A 10,338-nucleotide genomic window follows, 5' to 3' on the forward strand; every position below is an offset into this window, starting at 1 on the left:
TGCTCCATTCTCATCTCAGCCCTCTGCCCTCAGTATCCCTCTCCCCCCCAACCTCTCAACCTCTATCCGACTCTGTCTTACTCTATTTCTCAACCCCCCTATGCTATTCAGACCCCTAACTTTCAGACCCATTATGCCCTTCCTACCCCCCTAGATGCCCAGACCCCATTCGCCTACCAGGCACTCCCAGGCACCCCCCTAGCACCCTCCACTCACCCCCACAGCCGCCACTTGCCCCCCCAGACACCCCCCAGTTCCCCCAGACCCCTGGTGAAAGGGGGAACTCTGACACCCGAGTTTCCAAGAAGAGTCTCAAGGTTTGGTACACCAATGATGATGGGGTAGCCAATAAAGCAGAAGAGATAAAAGAAAGAGTTAGTGAGGCAGACCCAGACATAGTGGCAATAGTGGAAACTAAAATAAATGGCATGATCTCGGATGCAATCTTTCCAGAGGGGTACCAGGTGATAAGAAAAGAAAGGACACAGAGACAGGGAGGAGGAGTGGCACTACTAATAAAGCGGAAATGGAAGTTTGATGAGCTGGAAAATCCGGGTACCAATGAAAGCACGAGCTTCATACATGGAATTCTGACAGTGGATGGGAAGAAGATTGTAATCTTGATACTCTACAATCCCCCACCAAACAGTAGAAGGCCCAGGCAGGAGTACGAGGACAGCAACAAGACATGTATAGATGAACTGCAGAGGGCAGCAACTTTAGCGCATAGAATGAGAGCGAAGCTGCTGGTCATGGGGGACCTAAATCACGGAGAGATAGATTGGGAAACGAGGAATCCCCATGGTGGGGAGGAGACCTGGGGAGCGAAGCTGGTAGACGTTATTGACAGGAATTTCCTAACACAGCATGTGAAAGAAGATACTAGGGAAAGAGGAGGGGATACGCCCAGCCTATTAGATCTCATTTTCACCCAGAATGTAGAAGACATCGAGCAGTTGGAACATGAAATACCACTAGGAGCTAGTGACCATTGTGTCCTAGTCTTTGACTACATGATGGAGCTTAATATTGTGACCAAAGGACAAGAGGTCCGGGAAAGGAGACTTGATTACAGAAAAGGGGACTACAGAAGGATAAAGGACTACCTGGGAGAAGTGCAGTGGGAGGAAGAACTTAGAGGAAAAACAGTGCAAGGTATGATGAACCAAGTCATATTGAAATGCAAGGAGGCTGAAGAGAGATTTATTCCAACAATAAAGGAAAAAAGCAGGAGGGAATATAATAACCCATGGTTTAATAGACAGTGTCAGGAAGCAAAGGTGAGAAGCAGGAGGGAGTGGAGGAAGTACAGAAGACAAAGGACAGAGGACAACAGAATTAGATGTAACAGAGCTAGGAATGATTACATTAACATAAGACGAGTGTCGGAAAGAAATTATGAGAATGATATTGCAGTCAAAGCGAAAAAGCAACCAAAATTACTACGTAGCCATATAAGAAGGAAGATGTCGGTAAATGACCAAGTGACAAGACTGAGGAAAACAGAAGGGGCATATACAGAAAGCGACAAGGAAATCTGCGAGGTACTGAATGCAAAATTCCATGGAGTGTTCACAACCGAGCCTGAGCAGCTCCCATTGTTAGAAGAGATTACCCAAGATGAAAGACTATCAGATATAGAGGTGACAGCAGAGGATGTAATGAAACAGTTGACAACACTGGATGCAAATAAAGCTGTTGGACCAGACAAAGTATCACCGTGGATACTTAAAGAGGCAGCGCAGGCTCTCAGCGTGCCTCTGGCAATGATCTTTAATGAGTCACTTTTGTCGGGAGAATTGCCCAGTTGCTGGAAGGAGGCAAATGTCGTACCGATTTTCAAAAAAGGTGATAGGGAGGAGGCACTTAACTACAGACCCGTATCACTGACAAGCATCCCCTGCAAAATACTTGAAAGAATAATTAGGCTAAGACTTGTTGAGCACCTGGAGAGCATTGGGTTTGTAAACAAGCACCAACATGGGTTCTGGACAGGGAAATCATGCCTAACAAACCTTTTAGAATTCTATGATAAAGTAACAAGGATAAGGCAGGACAGAGAAGGCTGGGCAGACTGCATATTTCTTGACTGCCAAAAGGCCTTTGATACGGTACCGCACATGAGACTGCTATACAAACTTGAGAGGCAGGCAGGAGTAAGCGGAAAGGCCCTAGTATGGGTGAAGAACTACATAACAGGAAGGAGCCAGAGGGTAATGGTATGGGGCGAGAAGTCGGACTGGCGAACAGTAACAAGTGGAGTACCTCAAGGATCGGTGCTGGGACCAATCCTCTTTCTAATTTACGTAAATGATATGTTTACAGGAGTGGAATCATACATGTCAATGTTTGCGGATGACGCAAAATTAATGAGAAGAGTTGTGACAGACGAGGATTGTAGGATCCTCCAAGAGGACTTAAACAGGCTGCAGAGATGGTCAGGGAAATGGCTACTGGAGTTTAACACCAGTAAATGTAAAGTTATGGAAATGGGATCAGGTGACAGGAGACCAAAGGGACAGTACACAATGAAGGGGAACAGCCTACCTGTAACGATTCGAGAAAGAGACTTGGGAGTGGATGTGACACCTAATCTAACTCCTGAGGCACATATAAATAGGTTAACGACAGCAGCGTACTCTACACTGGCGAAAATTAGAACTTCATTCAGAAACCTAAATGAGGAGGCTTTTAGGGCGCTTTACACTGCCTACGTGAGACCCGTCTTAGAGTATGCCGCGCCATCATGGAGCCCCCACCTGAAGAAACTCATAAACTGGAGAAGGTTCAGAGGTTCGCGACGAGGCTTGTCCCAGAGTTACGAGGGATGGGATATGAAGAGCGGCTGAAGGAACTGAACCTTACGACACTAGAGAAAAGAAGGGAGAGAGGAGATATGATAAGGACATATAAAATACTCAGGGGAATTGACAAAGTGGAAATAGATGAAATGTTCACACGTAATAATAACAGAACGAGGGGACATGGGTGGAAACTGGAAACTCAGATGAGTCACAGATGTTAGGAAGTTTTCTTTTAGCGTGAGAGTAGTGGAAAAATGGAATGCACTTGGGGAACAGGTTGTGGAAGCAAATACTATTCATACTTTTAAAACTAGGTATGATAGGGAAATGGGACAGGAGTCATTGCTGTAAACAACCGATAGCTGTAAAGGTGGGATCCAAGAGTCAATGCTCGATCCTGCAAGCACAAATAGGTGAGTACAAATAGGTGAGTACACACACACACACACACACACACACACACCCACCCACCCCCACACCCACCCACTCACACCCCCACAAACACACACACCCCCACAAACACCCCCCCCACAAACACACCCCCACAAACACCCCCCACAAACACACACCCACACACACCCCCCCACCCCCCCACACACCCACACCCCCCCACACACACCCCCCCACACACACCCCCACACACACACACCCCCCCCCACACACACACACACACACACACCCACACACACACACCCCCACACCCCCCCACACACACACACACCCACACCCCCCCCCCCACACACACACACCCACACGCCCCCACACCCCCCTCCACACACCCCCCCCCACACACACACACACACACACACCCACACACACACACCCACACACACACCACCCCCACACACACCCCCCCCACACGGACACCCCCCCCACACACACTCACCCCAGCCAGCCAGCCACCCACCACACACACACACACACACACACACACACACAGAAGAAGAAGAATCAGAATATGGAAGCGAAGAAACTGAACAAAAAGGCGTGGAGGAACTTCCGGAATAACAGAACACCAGAAAGCAGAGAGAGATACCAGAGAACCAGGAATGAGTACGTCAGGGTGAGAAGAGAAGCAGAGAAAAATTTTGAAAATGATATAACAAACAAAGCCAAGACCGAACCAAAGCTACTCCACAGTCACATCAGAAGGAAAACAACAGTGAAAGAACAGGTATTGAAACTTAGAACAGGCGAGGACAGGTATACAGAGAATGACAGAGAGGTGTGTGAGGAACTCAACAAGAGGTTCCAGGAGGTCTTCACAATAGAAAAGGGTGAGGTCACTGTGCTAGGAGAAAGGGAGGTAAACCAGGCGGCCTTGGAGGAGTTCGAAATTACGAGAGAGGAGGTCGAGACACCTGCTGGATCTGGATGTTAGAAAGGCTGTTGGTCCAGATGGGATATCACCATGGGTACTGAAAGAGTGTGCAGAGGCACTTTGCCTGCCACTCTCCATAGTGTATAGTAAGTCACTAGAGACGGGAGACCTACCAGAAATATGGAAGACGGCGAATGTGGTCCCAATATACAAAAAGGGCGACAGACAAGAGGCACTGAACTACAGGCCAGTGTCCTTGACTTGTATACCATGCAAGGTGATGGAGAAGATCGTGAGAAAAAACCTGGTAACACATCTGGAGAGAAGGGACTTCGTGACAAATCGCCAACATGGATTCAGGGAGGGTAAATCTTGCCTTACAGGCTTGATAGAATTCTACGATCAGGTGACACAGATTAAGCAAGAGAGGGCTGGGCGGACTGCATTTTCTTGGATTGTCGGAAAGCCTTTGACACAGTACCGCATAAGAGGCTGGTACATAAGCTGGAGAGACAGGCAGGTGTAGCTGGTAAGGTGCTCCAGTGGATAAGGGAGTATCTAAGCAATAGGAAGCAGAGAGTTACGGTGAGGGGTGAGACCTCCGATTGGCGTGAAGTCACCAGTGGAGTCCCACAGGGCTCTGTACTCGGTCATATCTTGTTTCTGATATATGTAAATGATCTCCCGGAGGGTATCGATTCATTTCTCTCAATGTTTGCGGACGATGCTAAAATTATGAGAAGGATTAAAACAGAAGAGGACTGTTTGAGGCTTCAAGAAGACCTAGACAAGCTGAAGGAATGGTCGAACAAACGGTTGTTAGAGTTTAACCCAACCAAATGTAATGTAATGAAGATAGGTGTAGGGAGCAGGAGGCCAGATACAAGGTATCATCTGGGAGAGGAAATTCTTCAGGAGTCAGAGAAGGAAAAAGACTTGGGGGTTGATATCACGCCAGACCTGTCTCCTGCAGCACATATCAAGCGGATAACATCAGCGGCATATGCCAGGCTGGCCAACATACGAACGGCATTCAGAAACTTGTGTAAAGAATCATTCAGAGCTTTGTATACCACATATGTCAGGCCAATCCTGGAGTATGCAGCCCCAGCATGGAGTCCATATCTAGTCAAGGATAAGACTAAACTGGAAAAGGTTCAAAGGTTTGCCACCAGACTAGTACCCGAGCTGAGAGGTATGAGCTACGAGGAGAGACTACGGGAATTAAACCTCACTTCGCTGGAAGACAAAAGAGTTAGGGGGGACATGATCACCACATTCAAGATTCTGAAGGGGATTGATAGGGTAGATAAAGACAGTCTATTTAACACAAGGGGAACACGCACAAGGGGACACAGGTGGAAACTGAGTGCCCAAATGAGCCACAGAGATATTAGAAAGAACTTTTTTAGTGTCAGAGTGGTTGCCAAATGGAATGCATCAGTTTCAAGTGTAGATATGACAGAGCCCGATAGGCTCATGAATCTGTACACCTGTTGATTGACGGTTGAGAGGCGGGACCAAAGAGCCAGAGCTCAACCCCCGCAAACACAACTAGGTGAGTACAACTAGGTGAGTACACACACACACCTACACACACACACCTACACACACACCTACACACACACACACACACCTACGCAGGCTTGCAGGCTCGATCCTGCAAGCACATATAGGTGAGTACATATAGGTGAGTACACACCTACACACACACACACACACCTACACACACACACACCTACACACACACACCTACACACACCTACACACACCTACACACACCTACACACACCTACACACACCTACACACACCTACACACACCTACACACACCTACACACACCTACACACACCTACACACACCTACACACACCTACACACACCTACACACACCTACACACACACCTACACACACACACACCTACACACACACACACACACACACACACCTACACACACACACACACCTACACACACACACACACCTACACACACACACACCTACACACACACACCTACACACACACACCTACACACACACACCTACACACACACCTACACACACACCTACACACACACCTACACACACACACACCTACACACACACCTACACACACACACACACACCTCAACCCGTTCTCACACAAGACAGTACATATATGACTAGTGCTTAAAGTCAATATGTGGAATGTGATTTAGTACATATGTGATATATTCCCAGTTAACTTTTTTACCAAGGCTCAAACTCTTCCTCACGTACCAATTTACGTCTCACAGTACTCGTCCATCAACGTAGATAGCTGAATAGTCGTGATTGGTTCAATTATAACGAAAATTGTAGTTTTCAGGTCCCACATGGGTTGTGAAATTCACCTACTATTGTCCATGCTCTTATAATATTACAGATCAGCTACATCCTATTGAAGGCTCGTAGTTTTGTTTTGAGAAATATTAGTTGTTCTTAGTAAATTATAATAAGCACAATAAATTATTACATAGAATAAGTGCTTCACCAATCAATATTATATACCATAGTTTGTGCTTTAGAAATCTTTAAAGAATGTTTTGTAGGAACGCTAACAGAAAACGATGTTATGTTGGAATGTATATAGGGTAAACTACTGCAAACAGGATGGTATGGTGTGGATTATTGGAAACTATAGGATTAGTATAGGGTCCACTACCACCTGTTAGGTGGGTAAGGGGTCCAATAACACCCGCAGGATGAGTATGGGGGTCACATCCACCCACAGGAATGGTATGGGGATCACTTCCACCCACAGGAAGGGTATGGGATCCAATACCATCCACTGGATGTGTATTGCGTCCACTACCACCGACAGGATGGGTATGGGCTCACAACCACCCACAGGATAGGTATGGGGTCCAATACCACCCACAGGATGAGTATGGGGTCCACTATAACCCACAGGATGGGTATGGGGCTCCAACCACCCACAGAATAAGTATGGGGTACAATAACACCCACTGGATATGTATGGCATCCATTGCCCCCACAGGATGACTATAGGGTACAGTATCGCCCACAGGATTAGTATATAGGGTTCACTGCCGCCCACAGAGTCGGTATGGGGTCCACCGCCACCCACAGGGTCGGTATGGGGTCCACTACCGCCCACAGGGTCGCTATGAAGTCAACTACCGTCCACAGGGTCGGTAGGGGTCCACTACCGCCCACAGGGTCGGCAGGGGGTCCACTGCCACCCACTGGGTCGGTAGGGGGTCCACTGCCGCCCACAGGATCGATAGGGGGTCCACTGCCGCCCACAGGGTCGATATGGGGGGGGGGTCCACTACCGCCCACAGGATCGATAAGGGGTCCACTGCCGCCCACAGGGTCGGTAGGGGGTCCACTGCCGCCCACACGTTCGGTAGGGGTCCACTGCCGCCCACAGGGTCGGTAGGGGGTCCACTGCCGCCCACAGGATCGGTAGGGGGTCCACTGCCGCCCACAGGGTCGATAGGGGGTCCCTTACCGCCCACAGGGTCTCTATGAAGTCAACTACCGCCCATAGTGTTTGTATAGTGTCCACTATCGCCCATAGTGTTATTATGGGGTCCACTACCCCTCATAGGGTCGGTATGGGGGTCCATTACTACCCACAGGGTGTGTCTGGGGTCTATTTTGGCAATACTGCTTTTCCAATCTCATTTGTTGTTCAATGTAAAATATTTGTTGCTCGACTTGCAACAATTTATATATATATATATATATATATATATATATATATATATATATATAGTATAGTGCCTTTGCAATAATGTACCAATGTGTGTATTTTCATAACTCGTTTTAAATTGTTGAAAAATAAATAACTACATTGTGAATGCAAGTCAATGTTTACATGCTAAATCAGAGTTGCCAGATTCCGCTTAAAATAGCAAATTGTGCTTATTTTCAAAGCTTGAGAATTTAGCTTTAAAGTAGTTAAAAAACTACGAATTTCGCAATTTGCTATGTACTTTAGTGTACTATTTTAAAATAAGATTGGTTTTTAAGCTGCAAGTCATATGAATCTCAAAAAAAGTATATTATTAACAATCTTATCTCCATAGTTCACTAGTTTCTGTAAATCAGATCTGGTAACTGTAGGCCAAGTACTGGAAGACTCAAGACACAATGTGTTGAAGCTATTCTCTTTGAAGAAGTCATCTCGACAGGATCTTCCAGCTCCAGCTATAAAACTTCACCAAACATGGATCTACCTAGTACATCAAATGGTAAGGAATTACTAAACTGTACAAAGTTTTATGCTAGAACATTTGTTACAGAATTGTCCCTGTCAGGGACAATTCAGTCCCTATTCTATGTGTACTCCATCACATAGTGACGGAGTATGTGGGAATAATTTTGTTGACACTGTCCATTTTGTCAATTCTACAACAGCAGATAATATGAATTCCCAGAGATATTTGTAACTTGAGATACTTGGTTTGGTTTGGTTAAGTTAGGTTAGGTTAGCCTAACCCAGTAAATCCTCCCCGGCTAGAATATAAACCCCGGACAAAGTGCTCGTGAAATGCCAGGCATTTGCAAATATGAGGATGTGGTTGATTAGATTATATTCTTTTCTATATCATAGATGTTCAATATATGAAAAATATTTTAGACTTAAAAATGGACCCCTGAGGTACTCAACTTAACACATTTCTTCATATTCATTCCCATTTAGTATGACCTTTTGCTCTCTTTGTTTTAACTATTGTTTTGTGCACTTTACAATTTTTTTCATGAACCTGTAATTTCCTTGCTAGTCTTCCATGTGGTACCTTATTAAAGTCTTTAGCATAATCCATGTATACTACATCCACCGGAAACCCTTTATCTGAGTACCATGTTACCATGTCCCAAAAGTGAGGAGGTTTATAAGGTAGCATCTGTTTTTAAGAAGACCATGGTGTGTCGATTGAATAAGATTGTTCACTGAAAGATGGTAAATGATTCCCTCCCTTAGGATTTTCGCCATGAGCTTGCAGATGTGTTATACCTAGCTGATTGGACATTAGTTTTGTGCTTAACTCTTTCTGCTTTTTTTTTAAATACTGTAAGGGTGAAATTTTCATATTTCAAATCTCGGGGTACTATCCCTTGGTTCAGATATTTTGTGGAAAGTATTTTCAGCAGTATTCATAGTTCTTCTGTCAGTTTATTTTCCTTTATAATTAAGGTTTGTTTTCTTTTGTACCATAGAAAGTACCACAGAAAGGTGTTATAATGTTGTGTTAGCTTTTCTGTACAATTTTTCTTTTTTGTTTGTATAAAAGGCTATGCAATGAATTCAAATATTTACGCTACCAATCAATTTTTCAGATAGATCATCGGATTTTGACAGTATGCTGTACATACCAGATGTTCCAAAAATAACTACAGACAACAATAATGGTACTGTGTTTACTATTTTTATACTTTATATATAGGAAGACAAGTTCAATCAATGAGCATTTTAATATATCATCAAAATTTTCATACATTTCTTTCACTTTGTTACACTTGTAAAAACTTATTCTTAGCTATATTTATATAAATGTTAATACCACTGTTAAATGAACATATTGATTTGTGTCCTTATTAGTTATAGCTTATTTATGTTGACCCAGCACCTTACTAAAGGGATTACCTTAACTTGTGTCACTATCTCTCTAGGGGGCTCCAGGTAGGCAGTATAGGTAATGCCACTAACATGCATATCATTATGGGAAAGTCCATAATTTAACACATAATTATAAGTAGGAAATTTGTAGCAAATTTTAAGATTATTAATAGGTACATTGTAGCATAATTTTGCATAAGCATAATTTTCTTGTTTTGTTCTTGTACTTTTCCTTCGAACAGTATTATTTTCTCTTCAGAATTTCACCGGAGAATAGCAGTGATGACTAGAGAACATCTTGAACGTGAGTACCAGAAAGCACGTGCTGCAATGATACAAAGAAATGAGTACTTGAAGAGACTCTTAAACGTGGAGGAACCAAACTCAATAAAGGTGACAAACAAGAAACAGAAAAAAGATAACATACAGGATGTATCACACATTAATTCAAAACAAAGACCAGCTGCACCCCAATCTGATGGTAATCTTCTATTATTTTCTTAACAATATTTCTACAGCTGTTATTTGTGTACTTTCCAATAATATTTGTTGCCTATTTTTAAGTGTATGCTAGACAATTATGGAGATTAAATTACTATAAC

Source organism: Procambarus clarkii, chromosome 55, assembly GCF_040958095.1.
Source record: "Procambarus clarkii isolate CNS0578487 chromosome 55, FALCON_Pclarkii_2.0, whole genome shotgun sequence".
NCBI classification, from domain to species: Eukaryota; Metazoa; Arthropoda; class Malacostraca; order Decapoda; family Cambaridae; genus Procambarus; species Procambarus clarkii.